Source organism: Passer domesticus, chromosome Z (assembly GCF_036417665.1).
Source record: "Passer domesticus isolate bPasDom1 chromosome Z, bPasDom1.hap1, whole genome shotgun sequence".
Classification (NCBI taxonomy): domain Eukaryota; kingdom Metazoa; phylum Chordata; class Aves; order Passeriformes; family Passeridae; genus Passer; species Passer domesticus.
Window position 1 is genome coordinate 39112703 of NC_087512.1, and position 24916 is coordinate 39137618.

At 41.0% G+C, this 24916-nt stretch overlaps 2 long non-coding RNA genes across 3 annotated transcripts in view; both read left to right on the plus strand.

Moving 5' to 3' along the window:
- The window catches only part of LOC135289479 (uncharacterized), a 34035-nt gene extending 14614 nt beyond the window's left edge, over positions 1-19421 (plus strand). Inside the window, exon 2 of the long non-coding RNA XR_010352252.1 lies at positions 16717-19421. This is a non-coding gene — a long non-coding RNA (uncharacterized LOC135289479). The remainder of the gene's footprint in view (positions 1-16716) is intronic.
- A 2368-nt stretch (positions 19422-21789) lies between these two features.
- The window catches only part of LOC135289478 (uncharacterized), a 28801-nt gene continuing 25674 nt past the window's right edge, over positions 21790-24916 (plus strand). The window contains exons 1-2 of one of the 2 annotated variants that reach the window (XR_010352250.1): positions 21790-22374; positions 24192-24257. This is a non-coding gene — a long non-coding RNA (uncharacterized LOC135289478). The remainder of the gene's footprint in view (positions 22375-24191; positions 24258-24916) is intronic. The other variant, XR_010352249.1, reaches the window with a different exon arrangement.

Here is a 24916-nt window from a genome sequence, read left to right on the forward strand (position 1 = left end):
TTTGCATTGATATTTATATTCAAGCAAGCACAATTTTAAATATAAAGACTACACGTGTAATGTATGTGTATAGTACATTGACAAGATTTATGTAAACACTATACTACCACGATAAATGTACAGATGTTCTCAGTGTACATAAGACATTCTAAGATTAGCAGTTAACATTTCATTGCTATTGGGCTTGGTTGGTAAAAGGTATGAGCATGTGTGTTAACAAGGTTCCAGAGTCCCAGTATATAACAACAGAATATCAAAAAAGAAGGGAGTAAAGCAACTTCCCACACAAACTGAGAAAAATCTAAGCATTGGTGTAGCACCACACACTGAGTTTAAATATCTCTAAGATTCAGTTTTGCTCTCAGATGAACATGCATTTCTCACATTTAACTCACATTTTAAAGGTAATTCTGCCCTTTTCAAAGAGCATCCAAAGTTATCTGGGTTGCCCCTCCCTTCCCAATGCATGTATGCACGAGCAGGGTACTTTTGCAGGATGTAAATGGTGACCTGGCTAGAAAGCTGTCTGTGAGCATAGAGTAAAATGAAGATCAGAATTAACTGTTGGAAATTTTTTCTTGCGAGTTTTAAAATCCCAACCAACCTGTTCAGCTAGCCTTCTCAGATATACTGGATTGGTCTTTACCTTTCAGCTCAGTTCCTGTCCAATTTTGTTCAAACAATCACTTCAATGGATTTTATTACACATATGTAAAAGCAAAACATTCCTGGTTCAAATACTCCCTGCAGACTTCACATTCCTAGGAGACACTGCAGTCCTTCTGTACCCCAGACACCAAAGGATGGACCTATGTGTCTCTAAATCCCTTTGCCTATTCATACAATCTGCTTTCTGGATATCTGCACACTGGGAGAGTCTTCTAGGTGTTCTTGTCCCTTGGGCTTTTTTTCAGTGCAGAAAGTGACAATTCCACTGAAAAGCAGAAACAGCAGAGAAAGCAGTCCAAGATATATGTGTAAATGCAAATGGGTAAAGGTGAACATTCCAGTGGTCAAAAATGGCCCAAACCATAGAGAAGTTTTCATCCCCACTATGAACTCAAGAGAAGCTGTGTGCTTCTGGCAGATGATCCCTGTTTTCCCCATATGACTAAATACAATTACAATATTTACATCCACTTTTTTTTTTTTTAATCTCAACAATTACTTGTTCCTATAATTAGTATCCCTGTGGTCATTTGGCAGCCCTTACATTAGCCAGGGAGATGTTTGTGCACTACCTCAAGTATTAATAAGACAGAGCTGCAAGACAAAGCACTCTGTGATTAAAAGGGTGCCTAATTTTCTTGTTTCATGGGTCCTTTTTTGTATAGTGAAAATGCAGGCATTATAAGGAGACTGATATCCTTGTTATTAGACTTTTGACATTGTGCTTAATGCTAACTTTGATAAAATTGGCAGGTGATGATTGAGAAAGCTGGCTTCCTCCATGAGCAGCTTTGGCTCTGCCTTCTGCCTTTCAGTGACAGCGTGTGCAGAATAGAGAGGAACAAAGGCCAAAGAAGTCAAATATATAAACAGTTCAGGTGGTAACTGGCTTCATTATGTGGCAGAATATTTTAAGAGAATTGATAATGTTTAATTAAGCAGACATGACTTTATTTCATCAGGCAGACATGACTAATGCTTAAGTCTTTTTATAGCATACACTTAATTTAGACACTCTCCTCGGGTGATTGAAGTCATATAGAGTCTGGTTCTTATTTATGCCTAGTCTCTATCAGAATACTAACTTTCTGGCCATAAACAGCCAGTGGGCTTACTGCAGGCATCAGAGGGCATGCGATCCTCTTGGAGGGAATTGAAATCTGTAAATAAAACAGCATTAAAGAGTTTGTACATTTACTCTGCAACAAAGGGTGAAGAAACAGGAAAATGCTGTCTCTTTATTGCACTTTGAGAAGGAAGAGAAAAATGCTCAAGCCAGTGCACCACACACAAGACCTCTCTAAAAAACCATATTTGATATTCAGAGCTGAAGAAATATTTTCTCCTTAAAGTGATAATGACAGCTAAGCAATTCTTCAGAGCCTTCAGGCTATTGTTTTAGAAATAGAAAGGGTGTTTCAGCTCCTCCAAACATAATAGTTTGCCTTTTTAATCAAAAATGTAAACTCTTCTCATGCGGACTTCTATTTAACATGATTTTTGGCCATAGACATTACCGTGGATGCTGTTGCAGTGTTGCAGTGCTGAAATGTTAAAAAAAAAAGTTTAGCAAACCTAAATACTTTTCTGCAATGGTGTGTTTTAAACTAGCTTTTGCTTAAAAAAATAAAGCTTCTTATACTATTAGTAATTCTAACTTTTATAAAATATTTGTCAGCTGCTCTTGAAAAGTCACTTTTTCCAAAGTTTTTTCTCCTAAATACTTTAATACACACAGGACTCAGTCTAATTACTTTCAGCATTTACACATTAGAATGGAATGACTCTGAAGAAGCTGTCTATTGCCTTGGGTAAAGAATATAATATTAAAATTCTCAAGCAGTGTCTACCACATTTAACTCTTGCATAAATTACCTCTAAGTGCTATTCTTAGTGTTTTAAATTCTTATGAAACAGATCCCTAAAAAAAATCAAAGCACTGAATGGCATTGTAGCTGTATGATTAGACAATTAGAAACTTCATTTGGGAAAAAATAAGGTCACCTTTGAGTTCAGTCTTGCATTATAGGGCCCTGAGTCGATTTCATCTCCCTGGATTTCCCCTCTTTGTTGCCCAGCTCCTGCACTGGATTATAGAAGAGGATTTGGGAAAACCCAAGGGAACGACAAGCACTCTGAGAAAAGGAAATTAGGATGCTTTTGGTGCTGTGCTGAAAAGCGTCTGCAGTTAACCTTAAAAACATTAGCAACGCATCTGTTTTTACTGAAGATTAACAGTAAGACTTATGGGCTACACAGACTCTAGTATGGGCTGATAAGCCTCAGAACTATCTTCCTGCTTTTTCTCCTAAAGGCTGAGGAGACATTTCTCCAGCACTACTCCTATGGAGTTGAGATAAGCTGGAATGCCAGAGCAAGTCTGGTATATTTATCAGTCAGTGAAAACTTTGTCTCAAATGAAATGCTAGTTCAGAAGCACATCAATCACTTTTTTAATTTCCAAGAGATAAGCCAGGCAGTGTTTATTAAGACTGGTTAGTGCACCACTGAAATATAGACATACTGTTCATAATCACCAGCTGTGCTATGTGTCATGTTATGAACAGACTACTTTTATACGGTTGTTCTGGGTTGTGCTCTACCTACATATTGTTTTTGAAGCTGAAGACAGCTCAGAAGGCAGTAAATGCAGTAAAAGTTTGCCTTTATCACTGTTTATCATCTTAATGATCAGCTCTGGTAATGTCCCAAAGTCATGAGTGTGGGGGCCTTTCTCATCCCTTGCCTCCCCTACCTGTGGGAAGATAGAAGAGGCTCAGGATTTATTGTGACCCTGTATGACAAGTTTGCTGCTGGTCAGTACCATGGTTCATACTTGCTCAAACTTGACTGGGGGATGAGATTTATATCCTCTGAGGAGCCTCCAGGGCTGGGAAGTCCTGAGTACCTAACAACTTCAGTCTTGCTACATTGACCCAGCTCCAAAATGGTGGGACAAGGAATCAGCCTTTTCCTGCTTTTTTGAATCACCCAGTGAAATCCCCCAACAGGGTTTAAATGCTCACTTTGACCATGAAAAACAGCCCAAATGATCCAGCTAGCTATCACTTCCTTCGATAACTGACAAGTCCACTCTGGTTTGAGGGGCTGTCTATAAGGCAACCTAGTGAGGTGTACCCTTACTGCCACATGATGTTTGCCAAAAAGTATAGTTCTGCTAGAAAGCATCCACTGAAAGACACCCGTACATAAAAGGTACAACTTCTTTTGCTCTGTTTGCCTTTCTGAATATTTCTGTTTGCCTTTCTGAATATTTTTTACCTATTGATCCATCATCTCAGTTTTGCATCTGAGTTATTTAGCGACCCTTCAAGTGCCAAAGTATTCAATGAATCAATAAATCCAGTTACCCGAAGGATTTCTTCCCAGCAGATTTCAAATATTTTTTGCAGTCTACTTCTTGGTCTCCTGAAAGACAGGGCATAAGTTACGCAGAGAGCAGATTTTCATATATGAAACCTGCCATGGGTTTCTTGTACAGCTCTGAGATAATCTTTTCAAGTAGTAATAATCTAAAAGAAAGATAATGTCCCTCTTGTCTGTCTAAGGACTAAAGAGGCTTCCCTTCCCATAACAGACAGGGAAGGGGAGAGAGCAGGGCTCTATTCATTGTGCACAATGGGACTCTTCTTGCAGTCCTTCTCAGTGCAGTTTAAAAAGTCAGCTATTACCCAGAGCAAATAAAGGGCTAATGATGGGAAACAGAGAACCTGAAGGGCCATGAATAAAATCCGTCCCTGTTAGCAAACCAGCGTCATCAGGCTCTAATCAGTGAGGAACCAGCTGTGTTGCCAAGGCCTGAAATATTTAAATCCTGGTGACAGAAAAGATATAAGCCGTATGAGTCTGTATTTCAGGTCACTGTCAAACGTAACTGGTTTTGTGAGAGGAATGAGCTGAGAGAGTGGAAGAAGACGAGAGGCAGCAATTGAGTTATTAATTTTTGTACTTTGTTTGGCCTTCATCTCTTTTCTTAGAAAGTCCTAATTTAGGCACAGACAAGACGATTCAAGGCTCCCAGCCTTGATTCAGCTGAGCTGTACACCTCAAAAATGCCTTCCAACCTTCCCACTGCCCTGCAAGCTCTGATGAGGAAGAAAATCCAACTCTGTGCCAAGCAAGGGATCACAACATGATTGCTAGAGCAAGCTCACTTAAAAAAAAAAAAAAAGAAAAAAGAAAAAAAGAGGTGGCAAAATTCAAATTCAAACACAATTTAACTTGTTAAATCTAGATGTGCTCAGCTCTGCTCTCCAGCAGAAACTGAAACTATTCTTGCTCCTTTTTCTTTCTCAGAGCCAGTCCCCACCTTTCAAATCTTACCTTCTTGGCATTGTCTTCAGATATCACCAAGATTTGGTGGTGCTTTTTTTAAAAAAAAAACAGAGTTGTTTTAGCTAAAGAATGCCTTTTGTCTGTAAGAGGTAATGCATTTTTGTTCACTTAAAAGGAAAACTGTGGGAAAGGTAGCTTAGGCAGCAGGTCTCTTTTTTTTACCCTAAGTAGCAAGTAATTATTTTCAGCATTTGAATCTAAAACAACATTTCTTTGGGTCACAGAACCCAACAGAAATTAATAATTTCTATGTTAATTTTTAAATAGTGGTACCTGAAACTGTACCTAGAGCTAGAGATGGGAAACCAATCTGAGTCTGCATGGACAAACTTTAAATAATCATGCAAAGGCAGACCAAGACATTCTTCATGTCCTGTTAAGAATCATATTTTAAAATCTGATCATTATTTTCCTGTTCTTACAATGCAATTTCGACTGTATTGTTATCAACTCATGCTTTTGCACTGTGATAATAATTAACCACAAAGGGCTGGCAAGTAGATGCAGGAGAAAAGAAATTTCTTACTTTTTGAATTGTGCTATATATTGCAAAATCTATCCGTATTTTATTTAAAAGGAAAGAACCCCAAGGGAAAGTAAAATACAGGTCAGGAACACACTTTTGACAGTTGAAGAAAATATTTTCTTTCAGTTAAAAACATCTCTTCAGTATGAAGCCACAGAGTGAACCCCTCTCTCTTGCTTTTGGGAAAGGAAAACCATAATTCTTCTACAAATTATTATTATTATTATTGTGGTAAAACATGTACTGTAGTCCATGCCCAGGATTTACAGATATTGAGCAGTGCATGTTGATGGTTTTGCAGCTATAAATCTAACATGCCTCTGGAGTGAATTAAATTTACAGTGTGCTTACAGCAGTCAGAGATGCTTAGGTCCATGGAAAACATTGTGTCGTTGTGCTAGACACATTTCAAAGACAGTAGTGGAGGAAGGATCTGCTTCTGGGTGATTAAAACCAAAAAAAAATGGAGTAATAAAGAGTGAAGGAGGAATTACCATTGAGGGAATGACTGAAAGGGAGTAAAGGAAACAGCTGACTTCCCCATGATGATGGTGGAAGAATGTGTCCATGGGGTTACAAAAAATTCCACAGAAGTTTTCCCAAACAGCAAATAGCAATAGAGCACAAGTGACTTAGGGTGAGGTAGTACTCCGTAAAGGAAAAAATGCCTTTGTTTCCTGGGACTGAAGGAAGTTAGAGAGGGCTGGGACAAACTGCATCTTAATTTCTTCTATTTTGGCTAAATAATGCTTGGAAGTAGACAGAGCAAGACTGGCATAACTATCTCATGCAGGCAAACTTTGATGGACTTTTGGCAGCTGGAGAGGATTGGTTGAGCTTTTAAAGATCTGGCACAGTTGTCTGAAAATAACAGCCAGAAGACTATCTGGGTTTTTTTACCCTAACATTTTGTGTCACTTTCTAGCTGTGTTATGAAATTCCTGTAAAAATACTACATATAAAATGCTTAGTGACCAAGCCAAAATACTCTTCTTTCTGATATATTAGCCTCAGCAGAAAGTTTTGTCAGTGACATGGATCACAGCTCCCAAGTGTAGTAGCACAGACATCACTGTGGTGGCTTAAAACCAGACATACCATCTAAAGACACAATGGTCAAAATGGCTGGTTTTGGTTGAAGTGCAACCCAGCAAGCACTGAATGGCCACACAGTCCTCCTCCCACACAAGAACAGCACTGTGGCAGACCTCTGGCATCTGGGACAAAAGGCAATACAAAAGCAGAGGGAAGCAGAAGTGGGGTGCTGAAGCTGGAGAGCAGGGGCCTGACAGCAACCAGAAGACAAATGCAGCTGAGCAGCAGAAAGTCACCACATAGCAAAATTATTTTATCGCAGACTGTATAAAATTGCAGCCTGTGAGAAGTGCTACATAAGAATCAGTGTTCACAGCTTTCACAGGACACTTAAAACATATGCCTAATAGACTTCTTCCATTGTATTTCAACAATTTCCTTGGGTTTTGTATCCATGCATAGGAGCTGATTTTCTCCCTATCCTACTGAATATGTAGATAATATTAGCCCAAAAGCCTGTGACTGTTGGTCCTTTCCAGACTTTGTATGCTGATGTTCACATTAACAGAAAGTTCTGGAGGGGTATAGGATAGATATATGTCCAAAACACACCACCAAGCCTTGGACTGAAGATTCCTAATCAGTGAGAAGCAAATATGCCTATTCACTGGATCTCATTCACCCAGGCTTCGAGCTGCTCCTCTAGTCAGACTTCATCCACTGAAGCACAAGTGGGATCAAACTTGAGAGAGCAGTCCAAGCCCAGCAGCTGGCCTTGGTCATCTGTGACACGGTGTTTCTCAAGGAAATAGTTGACTTGAAAAGTAGAAAGAAGAGATGTCTGGAAACAAAACATTTCTGCTGGCAAGACCAGCCTGCTGAGGCATTACCATGGAAAATGTTTATGATGGAGATATGGATCTACCTGCATGAGAGAATTTGGCACATAGTCATGGCCAAAAGCGTCTGCAGCAAGATATCCTGAGGACAGGATTCCCCTGGGGTGTCAAAGAGTGCAGGAAGCCTATGTAAAAACAATATAGTGCACTACTGCTAATAAAAATTACCACAGTACCTAAAATAAAGCTCAAAAGAACCTCAAGCATTTTTTTCCCCTGGGGTCAGTTGCTTGTCACTCAGCATAGTAATTAATATCGGGACATTCCCAAGTGTCTCCTCCCCACAGAGCTAGTTTGGTAAACACGAGGCTACCTAAGTTTACCTACCAGCTTTCTAGGTAAAATATATGTCTGAAAGGCAGAAGAGAATGCTCTTCTTTATCTCATGGAGATCCTGGGGAATATTACCATATGCAATTAATAAAAAGTTGCTGTCATTGGCGTTTTTATAAATAGGATAGAGTCTTTGTTATCTAGGCAAGAGGGGTTTTTCTCCTATCCTGATTTGGCCAGGCTCTAGTTAAGTGAAACCTGAAACCAGAGACTTCAGGTTTTTCCAATTTATGGCACTCAATGCATGGCACTCAACCTATGCTATGACAGAGTATGGCTGAAACATACTTGGACAGTTTGGGGCAAATATGAGAACTCACAGTTCTTCACAGCATATTTTGCTTGGTGTGATCTCCAGTGTCTGGATCTAGCAGAACTTAGGCTACCTGCAAGGGATATCAGGGACACCGGATTCTGTGGAACAGGGAGCTGGAAGTGTTCTGCACGCTCTTGAGAGCAGCTGTTTTCTTTTTACTTTAAAGAACTGTCCCTAAAACTATTATTGTTCCTTGCAGGGTTTACTTCCTCAAGCAAAACAGGACTGCATGACATGCTTTTAAGTTTAAATGTGTTATCAGTTTAAATAGATAAGAAAAAAAGGATTATTCTCATAAGTAAATACTGTAGGCATGATTTTCAAGATTACCATTCAGCAAGCCATACTCCATCATAGCATACATGATGGAAAAAACTGAAGTCTGTGGTTGCAGGCTTCACTTAACTAGAGCCTGGCCAAATCAGGATAGGAGAAAAATACCTCTTGCCTAGATAACAAAAACTCTATCTTATTTATAAAAATGCCAATGACAGCAACTTTTTATTAATTTCACATTGTAATATTCCACAGGATCAACATGAGACAAGGAAGAGCATTCTCTTCTGCCTTTCAGACATTTTAAAAATTACAGATTCTGCTTGGTTATGTGCTTAATAAGTGTATTTTGTTTTACTTACTGCTATGAATAAAACTCTGCTAACCCCTATCTGTTCACAGCATATTAAGGCAGGGTATGTATATGTCTATCTATGTGTATATATTAACTGATGCAATTTCTCAGCCTATTTTATTTAAAAATAAGAATTATACAGTTTATGAGTTTCTATTTAACTTCTAACATCATGTGTCACTGTCACTTGTTTTCCTCTGTTTCTTTCATTAACATTTTTTTCCTTTTTCATCCTCTCTCTGACTCTCTCCATGCATCCCTATTACATATGCTCTCTTAAGGCTTTGGGGATTTTTTGTTGGGTTTTTGTTTGTTTGTTTGTGTTTTTGTTGTTGTTGTTGTTGTTTTGGGGATTTTTTTGCAACATTCAGTGCTGCATTATACAAGAAGATTCTGTGTGTTCCTCAGTGCCTGCAGTTTTTGGTTGGAAAACTCCTAAATCTATTAAATCTTTTCCTTCTTGTCCTTGTATAATACCATGTGGATCGTACAAACACTTGATACCCCTCCTGTTGTTCAGCTGTGTGGATCTCTTTTCTTTGTGACTGGTCACCGAGATCAAGTAAAGCTATGGGAGCCACAAGCAGTTTCAGCCACAATCATTGCTCAGATATTGGCATAGGTGTTTGAATCAGACTGCTCTGGATGAGTTTACCATCCCAGTCTCAAGTAGCACAAGAAGGAAGGCAGGGCAAGGCAACGCAAAAGGATATAAGGAGACATCCTTCCATGGTCAGATGTAGCTCTTGCTATTTTGAGCTAAAGAGTCCCATGTATCCATCAGTGCAACAGCAGCAGTTAATGCTGTGAGCGCACTCAAGGTGGCACACACTTGCCAAACTTCTTCAAGGAAATAAATATGCTGAAAATCCAGAGTTTCAACAATCAAGTGTCCATGTCCTGAAAAAATCTGAGCCCAGGAACAGGCTCCCCAGGAAAGCGGTCACAGCACCAAGCCTTGAGTTCAAGAAGTGTTTGGACAATGCTCTTGGACATATGGTGTGATTCTTGGAAATCACACCATATGTACTGGGACAAGAGTTGGACTGGAAGATCCTGATAGGTCCCTCCCAACTCAGCATATTCTATGATTCTATGACCTTCCAACTTTCTCAAATAAGAAGAAGATTTATAATGGGGAATTATAAATTGGACAGACACTGGGTAAGTGGTATGGAGTCTTTAGATGAGGAAGTTGAGAAAAGCTCTGTCCTTAAATCTAATTCAAATTTTTCTTCACCCAGATCAAAAACTTTACACATCAACTGTGTTGCCTCACAGTTTGAGTTTTGTCCCTGTAATTTCTTTCCAATTCTTTAATGCCCAAATAATATTTCTTGGGTATTTTCCAGCAGTTCTACCATCAACTCAAATGAAGATACACCTCCGTTCAAGGACTCATTCTTTCTGTCTTTAGATAGGAGAGCACAGAGGTATATGCATTGGTAAACAAACTGCACTTTATTCTCCTTAGGATTTCTGTTTCAACATGCATTTCTGAGTCCCTCTCACTCAGTTTTGCCCTGATTTCAGAGGAGTTTTCCTACTGGAGTGCACAATTTTTTTTCATTAGGAAAGAAAGCCTCTCCTGGTATTTCAATCATTGGGAGGAAGCATTTGGTGCTCAGATTTCTGGGCTGTATGGTCAGGTACTATAATACTTCAGTCTATAGCTAATAAATATTTGGAAGTGACAAAAGGAGGGGGGAAATGAAGAAAATAACAGCCATCATTTAAGAAATTTGCTTTAGAAAAGGTTCCACAGGTAGCATTTTTCATTGAAATGCTAGCACCAACTTTTAAATCAAATAATCACAGAAACACAGAATGACAGAATATGCTGAATAGGAAAGGACCCACAAGGATTATCAAAATTCAATTCCTAGCCCCATGCAGAACCAGCCCAAGAGTCGCACCATGTGTCTGGCAGAATTGCCCAAATCCTCTTGAGCTCTGCCAGGCTGCTGCTGTGACCACTTCCCTGGGGATTCTGTTCCAATGCCCAACCACCCTCTGGATGAAGAACCTTTTTCTAATACTCAACCTAAACCTCACCTGACACAACTTCAGGCCATTTCCTCAGGTCCTGTGACTGGGGACCACAGAGGAGACATCAGTGCCTGCCCCTCCTCTTCCCCTCACAAGGAAGTTGTTACTGCAGTGAGGTCTGTCCTCAGTCTTCTCCAGGCTTGTACAGCTTTGCCTCAAGGTGCTTTACCATTGTCCGTTCCATCCTTCGGACACTCTCTAACAGTTTAATGTCTTTCTTACATTATGGCTCTCAAACCATCCCCCAGCATTCGGGGTGAGGCTGCCCCAGCTCAGAGCAGAGCAGGACAATCCCATCCCTTGCCTGGCTGGCAATGCTGGGCCTGATGCCCCCCAGGACAGGGCTGGCCCTCCTGGCTGCCAGGGCACTGCTGACCCATGTTCAGCTTGCCAGGAGCCCCAGGTCCCTTTCCATGGCACTGCTTACAGCATCTCATTCTGTCCATACATCCAGGGTTGTCCCATCCCAGATGCAGAATCCAGCACTTTCTCCTAGTGAACTTCACATGGTTGGTGACTGCCCAGACCCCTGATTTGTGGAGGTGTTTCTGCAGGGCCTCTCCCTGCCCTGGAGGGACTCACCAGCTCCTCCCAGTTTTTTGGGGTTTTTTTGTATCATCTGTGAACTTGCTCAGTATTCCTCCCAGTTCTGTGTCCAGATCACTATGAAGATGCTGAAGATCAGAGGGCTGAGGATGGGGCCCTTTGGAACTCCACCAGTGACAGGTTCCCAGTCTGATGTCACCCCATTCACTGTAACCCTTTGTGCCTGACCCGTTTGCTCACCCTCCACATGATGCATTAATTCAGGTGTTTTTCAGTACCTCCAGAATAATCTTCTCCATAATTTTACCAGGTACTGGAGTGAGACTGACAGACCCGTAGTTTCTGGGTTCCTCCCTCTTGCCTGTCTTGAAAACCAGAACAATGTTTGCCAGCTTCCAGTCATCTGGGATCCCTCTGGATTCCCAAGACGACCCAAAAATCATTGAGAGAGGTTTTGCTATGACATAAGCCAGACTTCTGAGGATTCTCTGATAAATCCCATCAGGCTCCATAGATTTGTAGGGATCCAGCTGGAGCAGCAGATCCCACACAATTTTGGGGTTGACTTGTAGTTGATCATTCTCAGGCATTGTCCTCCAGCTCAGGGCACTGAGCCCTTCATGGTCTGTCATCCATGTGGAAGACAGAAGCAATGAATGCATTAAACACCTCTGCCTTACTTTTCTCCCTACCTTTCACTGGAGGCTCAAGATCTATTTAGCCCACTAAACTTTTATTAAATGTTACTGAAACTCTTGTTGTAGAACAAAATGATGGATATCACCACAAAATTGAAACCTCCAAAACCACATTAGTCCAGGGAAAGCTAAACAACCTTCTGACTAAACCAAAAGTCTTCTGGAGAGAGGGAAGATATTTCAATTTTAGGCTGGCAGCCATGGAAAGAGTTAATTTTTATCATTTTTCCAATAAGGATTAATGAAAACAAGTAGCAAACCAAAAATTAGCCTCCTATCACCTTACAAGAAAATAGCCAGCCCAGTTGCTTTGATTTGTGTTGGGAAAACAACATGGGCATTCACCTGAAACTTTAACAAGAAAAAAAAAATTCAACTTAAAACCTGAAAGCAGACATCACTATCAGATTTTCCTGTTTCCTGCCTTCAGCAGCTCCTGAAAACAAAGCAGATATTCATCCCCACAGGCAGCCACATTCCCTTGCCTCCCAGTGGTGCATCCCCCAGCTGCCCAGCACTTTACCTGGGCCCTAACTGCTGTAGCATGATCTGGCCATGCCTGGGGAGGGATGTATCAGCCCCCTCAATGGCCTCAATGGAAACAACCCAAAATGCCCCAAAATGTTGCTTGGCCCTCAGGAGCCCTTGTGGGGTTAGCAGGGGCTCATGGGGAAGGGGGTTCACTGGAAGTTTGAAAAGGGTCAGGGAGGAAACCAGCAGCAGAAAGACACCTGAGTGTGGGTGGGGAGGTGAAACAAGTTGGGAATTGGCTGGAATGTGGAAGATGTTGATCCCATTTCTGTACGTTCTGTGGGACTTAAACCACTCATATAACCTCCTCTACCCACTGTGGGATGAGCTTCCCTTCCTCTCAGGTGCTGTATGCTCAGCTTTCCTGGGGCATGGGTTGTATTTTTGTTGCGTGGTTCTGCCTGGTCACCTCCATAGTTCTCACTTGCCATCTACCTCTGCTCTTCTCCAATGTGGTTTGGCATTTCCTAAAGTCCTGCATGCTGCACTGTGGCCTGTCCCTTCTTGCCCGTGTTTTGCACCCCAGCCCAACAAGACTGGGGTGCAAAGATCAGAGGGATCTGGGAGTTGGGACCTCGAGGACCCGGCATGGCACAGTACATTGTAGCGTATGGGTTTGTAATTGCCTCTGTTGCCTGGCACAGTGGACCTGACAGCTCATATCAGGCCATGAATATCACTGTCAAAATAAGTCTGCGTTACCATTGCGTTACTGTGGATTACTACGTGTTACTAAACTATTACTACTACTAACAAAAATAGTGCAATTTGCCTGAAATTTGCAATACCTGCAGAATGAAGATTTCATGGGACTCCTGGCTTTGAAAGGAACGAAAAACAAAGGGCATTTAAGCTGGTAGGCTTGGGAAAGACTAGAAAGAGTCAAAGATGAACACACGGTAATGATCAGCATGATGTGCTGCAGCAGAGCAGACTTGGTGTCTCCAGGGAGCCCAGAGCTTCTCAGTTTCCCCTGTCATTCTGTGGCTTTCATTTGAGGGTTTTGGATATGCTGTGCATAATGAATTTTGAGATCATTATGGCAAATTCCTGCATTCTACATTGCTGAGAAGGACTAGATATTCCTCCCAAGGTGCTGTGTTGATAGTAGTATCTGTCATAACCAGGACAGCATCATTCTGGATGTTTTGGCTGGAGGGTTATAGATCTTTCATTTCTAGTCAAAGTAATACCACATTTTATCTTTGTTCTCGGTAACAACAATTTCTTGAACTAAGTCAGCTCCATTTTGACTAAACACAGATCTGAAAGGCATTGTTCAGATTTGTACTCTTTCATGAATGATTTTGGCCAAGTTCACACTGGAGAACAAGTTGAGACTGAAATTCAGGTTTCATGGAAGTGACTGTTGTCAAAGATGCAATCTCAAAGTAGTTATTGTTTCAAAAGTTCAGGTTCTTCCAAATCCCTTCTGAAGTATTTAATCATCTGACTAAGGCATCAGATGGGGATTATTGCCCTGTATTTATTCTAAAGGCATGATCTTGGAATTCCAAGTTGAACACCTTTAGTATCAAATAACCCTATTTTGGCATGATTATAAATTTCAGTTCCAGAGTGCAAAAAACAACTCAGTGAAATGTCTGGAGTAAGTTTTTTTTAATGTGGGCAAGCAGCTGATTCTCCCTCCCTCTCCAATCTTACAATTTCATTCTCATAAATGTTTCCATTGTAGCAGAATTTTTCCCAGAAAAAATCAACCTCATAGCAGACAGTCAACATTTCAACTTGAATTGTTTGGCAAAGTGATAAGCAACTGAAAGCAATATTTTTTAATAGGAAAAAGTGTTGCACAGCTGTCTCTGCATCACTCATTATTTTAATGTTTTTCTAGCTGTGGTATTGCCAAGGCATTTATTACTGGAGTATTTAGGACATTGGCTAAATGTCAATTACTTCTCCAGACTTACTGTGAAGATTTAGCAAAAGAAACCAAAAAGATTCCTTTCCCTCATGCTTGGTACATGCAGTATTGGCATCTGAGGCAAGGCATCTTGTTAAGATGGAGGGGGCAGAGAAGGCCTTTGAGGAGCTCAGTAACTTCCAAAAATTTCACATGAGCGACCTGAAATGGTTTTATTTTTCTCCTAAGTGTAAAGGTATTTTCAGTTTTCTTCAACTTTTACACAGACTTTTTAAAAGAGTTTGGTAATACTGTGTTTAATGGTGTTACATTTACACATGCTAAGACTAGAATAATTGAGCCTCCTCCTTGCGACTGTAATCTGGATTTCCTGGCTGTGTTCCTTCAGTTCATGCACTGGTGATGGAATGCGTTACTCACAAACTAATCAGTACATCTGAATTTATACACCACAAGGCATGAGAAGGCTGAGTGGAAGATGGGGTCATAAAAAGATGCTCAGAAGCTGCTGCATATGACATTCAAAGAGTGGTTTAAGGTATAGAATAATGCCATCAAAAGGCGTCAGAGGAGATAGTAAGCATGGCTCTGTCTTCTAAGCCAGAAGTTACATGGAGGCTTCTCACCTTGGTGGCAAAAGGGTCTGGGACAATCTTCTGATGGAAAGCAAGGAAGGATAGCTGCCGGGCTGTGGAACAGAGCCTGTCCAGGTTACAAGGGAACTGATATGGTGCAGACTCCAGGGAGGAGGAGCCAGCATTAATGTAATCCTACCCTGTGGAAATGGATAAACTATTGAACCATATTCTCTCAAAGGACAAGGGTGATTTTACACATGTTACATTTATTTCATATACTATGTGGAACACAGAGCATGCATTACACCCAAATTCCTCCTAATAATAATTTCCTACCTCTCTGCAAAAATACAACTCAGAAACTCATTTCTAAGTTCCAAGTAAGTTTTTAATCATATTTTTCTCTCCAAGAGAATTTTTTATGAACTCTGATTGCTATTGTCTCAGTTTTCACAAACCAAATGCCTGGTACCAGTTTGCTGAACTTGTTGAAGTGAGCTAAGGTGATTCCTTGAAGAAAAATGTGGATGTCCTATCCACACCAGGCCTGTTCTACTCCATTGGTGCATAGTGAGACTCAGGAATTAAATCAATCAGCTTCTTATTTCCCTTTTACTTTTACTGCCTTTCGTGGGAGAATCTAACCTTTCACAGGACATTTTATTTCAGATGTTTCTTTCTTGCAATATTTAATAAAAATTGTATACCTCACCTTCTCCCAGGGACAATAACACTCTCTCCTTTCATCAGTGGAGGGAAAAGAACTTCTGTTTTCAGATATTTCTCTAAAAATTTCATTTGTTGTAATTAAAAATTTTTGTTAGTGTCCTTAGAGATCAAATAAATTGGCTGCACTTATAGCAAATATTTTCTGCCTTGTTATTGGCAAAATGATATGACATCAGCAGACATGCCATGCTGGAATCTGTCCGGTCTTTCTGAGAAACCTCCTCATAGTTATCACAATGTGCAGTCAGCATTCAAGAACAAAAAGAAAGGAAAGCTGAATCCAAATCCAGTATTGTGGTTAGGGAATATGTATAAATATTTATTGTATCATATATTGTCCTTGCTTTTACAAAGATATTAATCCTTTAAAACCACTGGCCAAATTGAATGTTCTTAGATTGTTTTTTTAAATAACAGGTTTTTGCCAGTGAAGCTGAATCTAGGTCTTGTTCTCTATCACTGAGTGAGTCCTGAGAGTTGGATCCCTTTGTTTAACTAGCATAGGGCACAGCAATGCATTACTGACTCTCTCATTCTATCTCCCACACACACTCAAACTTTCTCTTTCCCTCTCTCTTCTGTCCTCACATATATGTGCTTATGCATACATATGCACACAAGTATGTACATACATATTCATATGGACCGTTTGTTTTTAGCTTTTTAAGTAATTTGAACACTACAGAGCAAATCACAGTCACAATTTTTAAAAACATTTTTAAAAGGAGAAAGTAATGTCAGACCTATTGAATGACCTGTGCTATCATGATGACAGCCCAGGTTAACCATCTTTGTTCCACTGAAGTGAAACCAGACCAACAGTACTAGGACTTCCTAAAATAGATGCAGCCTTATCATGCCAGAAGTTTAATTTTTGAAAAAAATGTTTTTTATTATTTCAGCTTAAGTTACAGGCATATTGCTATTTTTTTCAGGTCTGTCAATGGAAGAATGAATGTCATCTATTCAGCATGCGGTGGTGATAAAAGGAATAAACATCCAAAAGCTGTGGGTCTTGGAGTTCATCAAATCTGTTTTTTGGCATTGCTGCTTTTAATGTGAAAAGGTCAGAGTACCACACTTAAAAATAGGTACAATTGGAAAGAAATTAAAATAAATAAACAGTGGTTCCCACTGGGATAAACAGAGAAACTCTTGCCTTAAGAAAAAATCAGTATCTGTTCCCATAAAGCTCATCATTGACACAAACCCACAAACAGATATGCCAGTTCTCATTCGCACCTCCCTTACTCAGTCATGCCAGTACATGTCTGTGGAGAGACTGCTCCAGTGCTCTGTGTGCCTGGGAATGAGAGGCAGTGTGGGAGAGGAGCCACTTGGTGAATGTGACCTTAGTCACAAGGCTGTGGAACATCCCTCAGCTGAATCATTCCTCCCTTTTAAAAAGTCTTGGGCAATGCTTTGGGACTCATCGACCTGCAGGGACACTGAACTGTTCTGCTGATGTGTGTGGGAGGGAGGAAGGCACAAGTTTTAAAAAGGACAAGTCCATTAAAAAAAACAACAAAGAAAAGCAAAACCAACAATGTATTATTTTACTGCAAAATATGCTGGAGGATTTCAGGGCCTTGGTTGCTGAAGGCCCTCAAATTCTTCTCCAGACATAAATATGTGAACAAATTAAGCTCTTTGTGGTTTTGGCTGATCCCAGCCATGTTTAGTCTTAATCTATCTCAATCATGAGCTACCTTTTAAAAATAACATTTTGTGGTTCCAAAACATCTTTCGCTAATCCTTGCTTAGTTTGGAAAAGAATTATATTTGGAAGGATGAACATGTCCATGTGGCTTTGAGGGATACTCTCTTTACAGTTCTCATCCATCATAAATTTCCTTGAAAAATAATATATAATGCTTCAGCATCATACTACTGAACACTGGATTCTAAACAATATGGGGTTTTTTTCAATCTACATCTTGTAGAGAGAAAAAAAATTAAATTATTGAAAATATGCCAAATTGATACATGGATGTACTTGGACCTTCTCCATATTGGAAATTAGAGGCATCAGTGCTACTTACCACACAAGAAGCTAAGGAGAAAGATACAAAAATTTTATAATATTTCAAAGATCATGACCACAAATATGTCTGGAAAATGTCTGACATTTCACATTGAGATGTAAGAAGAACATTGAAGAACAAGAACTTGGCTTTAATTGCTGAATGTAAAGAAAACAGTTTCTGAGATTAGTTTCTAATCCATGTGTAATTTTTAAAAAAGGCTTTTAAAGGGTTCATTTCAGGATATCTTTTACACTCTTTTCTCAAGTGAACTATTAATTTTCATTTCTGATTCTCCTCTCAAATTAGAGCAGTTTGACAGACTACAAGTCTTGAGGAATCTGGTATCAAATTCCCTTTTTATACTTCTTAATCAAACATTTATTGCTTTCCACTTCACCTTTTAGATACTCTGTTGAAATTTTTAATCAATGACACTATTCCATGTCATTAAAAAAAAAAAATTAAAACACATTTTCTAAAAAATAAATTGTCTGCAGAAAATGTATACATTGCTTAAGGCTCTCTCAAATTCTTAAAATAAATTTGCGTGACACAAAAACTGCGGGTAGTTTTTTTCTCAAGCTTAAATCTGAATGCAACACTGTCATCCTAATATTTTGTAGATAGCCTTCATTTGTATTATAGCTAACAATGTGTATGTCCTTCTCAAGTAAGTACTATTCAGTGAGGCCCCTGTGGTCAGTATACTAAATACAAGTTCTTGTCACTTCTACAATGTTATTATTTGTGGTAAAACCTTTAGCACAGGATTTTTGCAACAAGTTTTTGGTTTGTACCTTCAGATTGCATTTATGCAATTATGGCATTAAATGCTTTGAGAGCACGTCTGCTGGATCATGTGGATGTGTGCTAATACCGCTAGCATGCACATATCTGAGACCACAAAAAACAGCACATAAATTTCTGGACAAGCAAAATGAAGAGTGCAGTTGTAGAAGCCAGCTCCAAACCACCTACAAAACAGTTAGGCATAAAATTCAAAGAGCAAAAAACCAAGGCTATGCAGTGCTGTTGTGCAATTTGAAACAATTCAGTATTAAATTCCAGAATACAAGCAATTGCACAAAAAATAAAAACCTCAGGGAAAAAAAGTAAAATAATTTTCAAATTAGTTCTGGTTTGTGAATCAATTTTCAGCTCTCTTGTTTCCACTGAACAACTGGAACTGGAAAGCAATAAAATGGAGGAATTGCTATCGTAAGGGATTTTGGAGTGCCTCTGTTTGATTTTGACAACTGGTGGGGGGAGAGAGGGAAGAATGATATCAATAATTTCCAAAGTAATTTGCCATTTCTTATGTTATTCAAGCCAAGTTAGTGGAATCATCCCCAAGAATGGTATTACATGTGGTGCTTGCAAGACACTTTGGGTCAGTTCCTCAGAGAAATGTGATTTATACAGGCAGCCATTGCATATGATGTCACAAGAACTTGCTGTCTCCACTCACAGCACCCAGTACAGAGTCACATCAACAGCACCATAAATAGCTGCAGTAAGGAATACAACCCTACCAGCTACGGGTAGCTAAAGAATGCTTCAGTAAACACGTACTATGATCTATTGATTTAATTAAATATCCATAAATATCCATATTTCTGTGTGTATGTAGAATTTTTTTATCCTTTTTAAAAAACTGATTTTCTTTGATAAACTAAAGTGAGACTTTGGGGCTTCTGTGTGAGCAAGACTGGCATCCAGATGCTGGTGCTGCTGTTGTGCCCATCTGAAATAAATGATTATTTAAACAACCTTCAGTAAAAGTCCAAAATCAGGGGTACTGTCTGTTTTGGCATCTTCTTGATCACAATCAATAGGATTTACCAGGTGTTAGGCTGCTACCCACACATAGGATGACAGCTGAGTTTTGTCCAAGGTCTGCATATATATTTGGTATTTTCTGTTTCTACAGTGTATGGGAAGTCATTGTGCAGCCATCGGATAAGTCAGATTTAAGAGAGGATTTTCATCCTGAAAACATACATTCCTTGGCTGTAAAGGACACTTCCGCAATGAGTCAGAAAGACACAGAGACCTTTTGTTTACCAAGGGCTGGCAAATCATTTCATCTCAACCAACAGCCTCCTTAGTGACAACATCCTGACTACTTCTAGCAACCAAATGGTTTTTCACAGCAGGGTTCAGGCAGTAATTTCCTCTAAGAAACCTGCTTGTATTTTGCCTTGTTAGATACCATTCTTCAAGTTTAAACTGCCACATGCAGGAAGGGACACAGAAAATATTTGCAGCTGGAAAACAGCTGCAATAAGATATGCCATATTTTAATTATGTTCAATTTAATCAGCTGCTGAAAAGCCAGGTGGAAGCCCATGAGCAGATTGCACCCAGGGAGAACAGGTGGGAGAGAAGACTAAAGTCTGCTACGTTATGTAAATAGTATTGCATTCAAAAATCCTGGTAATGTTACTTTTAACACTTATAATAAACCCTGTAGAAACATGATTCAAAGCTTCAACACTCTTGATTTTGCACAGCCTGGTTTTAGGTAGCAGGGGGCCCACAGAGAAGGCTCCTGTGAGAAGGTGCCAGAAGCTTCCCACCACGTGCAGCAGAGCCAATCACTGATGGCTCTGAAGATGGACATGCTGCTGGCCAAAACTGGGACAATGAGAGAGGCTGGTAACACCTGTGACAACATATTTAAGAAAAAAATCAAAACAAGGCAGGGTTTTTGCTTGTAGTCAAAGAGGAAGAGGTGAGAACATGTGAGGGAAACAACATGGAGACACCAAGGCCAGTGGAGAAGGAGGGGCAGGAGGTTCTCCAGGCACTGGAGCTGACATTCCTCTGCAGGCCGTGGTGAGACCATGGTGAAGCAGCTGTGCCCCTGCAGCCCTTGAGGATCCATGGGGATGCAGAGATCCACCTGTAGCCCATGGGGATCCGTGGGGAAGCAGAGATCCACCCACAGCCCATGGGGATCCATGGGGATGCAGAGATCCACCCGCAGCCCATGGGAATCCATGGGGATGCAGAGATCCACCCGCAGCCCATGGGGATCCATAGGGATGCAGAGATCCACCCGCAGCCCATGGGGATCCGTGGGGATGCAGAGATCCACCCACAGCCCATACATAGGGATCCATGGGGATGCAGAGATCCACCCGCAGCCCATGGGGATGGGGATGCAGAGATCCACCCACAGCCCATACATAGGGATCCATGGGGATGCAGAGATCCACCCACAGCCCATACATAGGGATCCATGGGGATGCAGAGATCCACCCACAGCCCATACATAGGGATCCATGGGGATGCAGAGATCCACCCGCAGCCCATGGGGATCCATGGGGATGCAGAGATTCACCCACAGCCCATGGAGATCCATGGGGATCCAGAGATCCACCCGCAGCCCGTGGGGGAGGTGCCCAGGCCGGAGTGGGCCTGGAGTCCTGGAGGAGGCTGTGATCCAGTGGGACACCCGCTAGAGACAGGGCCCTGCTTCCAGGCTGGAGCAGCCTGTCCTTGGAGGGCTGCACCCCATGGAAAGAGAGGCCCATGTCACGGCTGTTTTGGGAGGACTGTGTGCCCATGGGAGGGACTCACACTGCAGCAGGTGCGGTATGGCTGCTGCTCCTGAGAGTGGACCCACACCTGGGAAGCTCCCTGAGAACTGTCTCCCATGAGAGAGACCCCACATCTCACAGGGGAAGGACTCCTCTCCCGGAGCAGGGGAAGAAAATCTCGGTGATGAACTGACCAAAACCCCCATGCCCTCTCTCCCTGCGCTGTCTGTGGGAAGGAGGGAGGGGCTGGGAGGGAGAAGGTATTTCAAGGGCTTATTTTACTTCTCATTATCCTCCTCTGATTCTGTTAGTAATAAATTTCATTCCAACTAAAGTTGAGCCTGTTTTGCCCTTGAAATATTTCTCCTGGTCCTTATCTTACCCATTAAGCCTCTGTTAACTTTTTTTTTACCTTTTCACTGCTTTGCCCTGCTGTGGCAGGGGAAGGTGAGTGAGTGACTCTCCTAGGTGCCTGGCGTTGGTCAAGTGTCAAACCACAACAAGCACCATAGGGTCAAAATGTTTTCATGTAGAGGAAGATACAAGAGAAGAACATCAGGCTGTGTGGAACCATGACTTGGAGATCAGTAATACTGTCTGTCTCCAGCTGAACCAGTTAAGCCAGTTGAACCACCAAGGTCACTGCATTACCCACCCTGCTGCTGTTTCCACCAAACACCAAGAAACTAGAACTGCTTAGGTGCCCACATGGCCTACTGTAGGGCCATGGAAATTCACTGACGTTTCTTGACTGGATTGTTTCAAAGGTCTCCACACAAACTTCTCTTCTCTAGGCTGAAAAGCCCCAAATTGAGAGAGAGGTCAGTAATGGAGATACCATCTCATGCTGACATCTGAGCTCAAGCACTGGTAAGCTGGCAACAGCCCTGCTCTCCAGCCACCAAAACTCCTCCCAGCATACAAGCAAGGGCCAACACTGGCTCTGAGAAGTGCTCGTAAAGCTGCAAAGAAGCTACTCTCCTGAGGATGGGCAGAAGCTGGAGGAGGTAACCTTGAGAAGGTAATCAAGAACACAGAAATGCTAATATGGCAGCAACAAGGCCAGCAAGGCATGGCAGAGTGGCAGGGCCTAGGGCACAGCAGGGACACTGGAGGTGGCAGGCCATGAAATGAGAGGAGCAGCTGAGCTCTCTGTGTTCTTACCTACTCGTGTGCGGCTGTTCTCCATCTGGGTGGCATTTTTTTGGTGACAACAGGGCTGGTCACAGGACTGGTGGAGAGGTGGCTGGTCTGGGTCAGAAAGAAAAGGCAGGAACTGCTCAGTGTGGCATTGTTCTTCTCCACTCTTGTTGGCTGGATTATTATCCATGATCTCTTTGTATCTTTAAATAATGAAATGGGCTAGCTCAGGGAGGGGTTTGGAAGTGATAGGAATTTGTGATGATTGCTAGGTGGCAAGATTTATAATATTTTTAATTTATGTAATATCAGGTATCCCAAGGTAGACCTACACCCATCATTTTCTCCATGAAATTTTCTTGTTACATTTAGGTTATTAAGAGCAAATCCAGTCTCCATATACCCACACATATCTGTGTTTAGCTAGCCAACACTCAGCCACTTATGGAGCACACTGAAATGCACAGACACTATGTAATCCACTGTGTACATATGCACTATATATGCCCCAAAGATGAATGAAGTCATAATAAAACCACATTTGTACAGGGTGTACACAGTGTGCATGTAACTGAACACCGAACAGTACTGCTGAGCACAAGAGCCTTTGGGGATTACACCTGTTTGTACTAGGATACAAATGTTTTCTTTCCCAGGTTAGAGTCTATCCCATTGAGATTCCCATTGAGAATTTGCTCATGATTTTATATTCTAACTGTAAAATTGTCATTCTTTTAATATGCTCTTGGGAAAAAGTCAAAATGATACTGTGGAAAAGAACCTAGGCTTGGAAAATACCTTTGAGATCAAAATGGTTTCAAATTCTCCCACTGAGGCACATCTTTCCTACCTATTCATGTAAACTTTCTCCTACTTAGAGCAGTTTTAAATGAAAACAAGGATAATAATTTCTTCTTCTTTTGGACATCTGGTTACAAAATAGCTCCATTAAGGAAAGTGTCTGTCCTGAGGCAAACACCATAAAGTATACCCTATGTTCTCAAACTACTATGTGTTAAGATTTTTAGGTGATTGTAACCTGCTGAGATGAGCTTTTAAGAAAAAATATTTGAGTGCTGTCTCACAGGGGACCTATTATATCCTCACATTACCATACCACATTCCTGATCAGATCTTTTAGAGCAACCCAGGACAACAACTTTGGAGAGGAAGGAGTTGCTTTTTATCCATGGGTACAATATCATGTGGCTCTTACATTATCATCAAGGCATAAGAAATATACTTTTATTAGTAGATAGATTAGTTCATTAGGAATTTCATGTACCTAGCAATCACTTATCCTTTTCAAGGTTTCTGCGCTCTGGGATGAAATGACCACCAAGTCCTTCTGGCTGTGCTCTGTATGTGTGTGTCTTACTCTGAATCTACAGACCAGCCCTGTGCCTGTGGTTATGCCCTAGACACAGAAGTGTTGGTGGCCAGTAGGATTTCATTCACTTTAACACCCATACAATTTTCCAAGTTCCAGAGACAGCAACAGCCAATCAACCCAGCCATACAGACTCTGTGTGTAAAGCCCAGTGATTATGTTCTCCACCTCCAAATGTTAATGTCACCTGATTCTCAATATTTAGTGACACAAAAGGGTGAAGATATATATGGAAGAGCTAAATACAAGTGCTTTTCTCTTCATAATGCCAGCTTCCCTGTCTGATCCTTCTTGTGCTTTCCATGCAGCCTAGCCTAAATTCAAGATGGGTGTATGTAAAGAGTGAGTCCACTTTCTTGTGCAGCATCTAGCAAGTAAGTTCCGTGTAATATTATTACAAAACAAATATTCATGCTAGTAATCAGTATAATCTTCTGCCTCCCTAAGTAAATACTTAGTGAACAAAGGATGGTGGGTGCACATAGTGCCTTCTTGGTATTCACAGAAGTTCTGCAGGTTTAAAACCACAAAAATTGGGGCTTTGAATTTAGTCTTTTGCACCTTTTCATGCCATTATATTTAGACATCTCAAAAGTTGAGAAAAAATTAGATATCTGGAAAAATATATAATTGGGATCTTTTCAAAAGCATCCTATTTTCCCTAAATTAGTTTTGTACTACCCCATCCCAGGAGCCCTGCATACTTCCCACTGAGTGGTAATGGGCCTTTTTGCTTTCTCTGCAAATATTATATTGTATGATTCAGGTTGTTTTTTTTTTTTCCTCTGAGGCTGGCATGATATATGAAATGAAATCTAGACAAGCCACATTTGAATTAGAGCAAGCCTGTATATAGGGAGGCTTTCCCATGCATCTGGGCTCCCTCACAAGGACCCCAGTCATGTACATACCTCTATGGAATGTTGTCAAGCTGACATTTCCACAATACCTACCAAACGCTTCAAAGTGGAAGAGTTGGGCTATCATCGGGCTTTTAACTGTATTAGTATCTCTTACAGAATGCTCTTGCTCA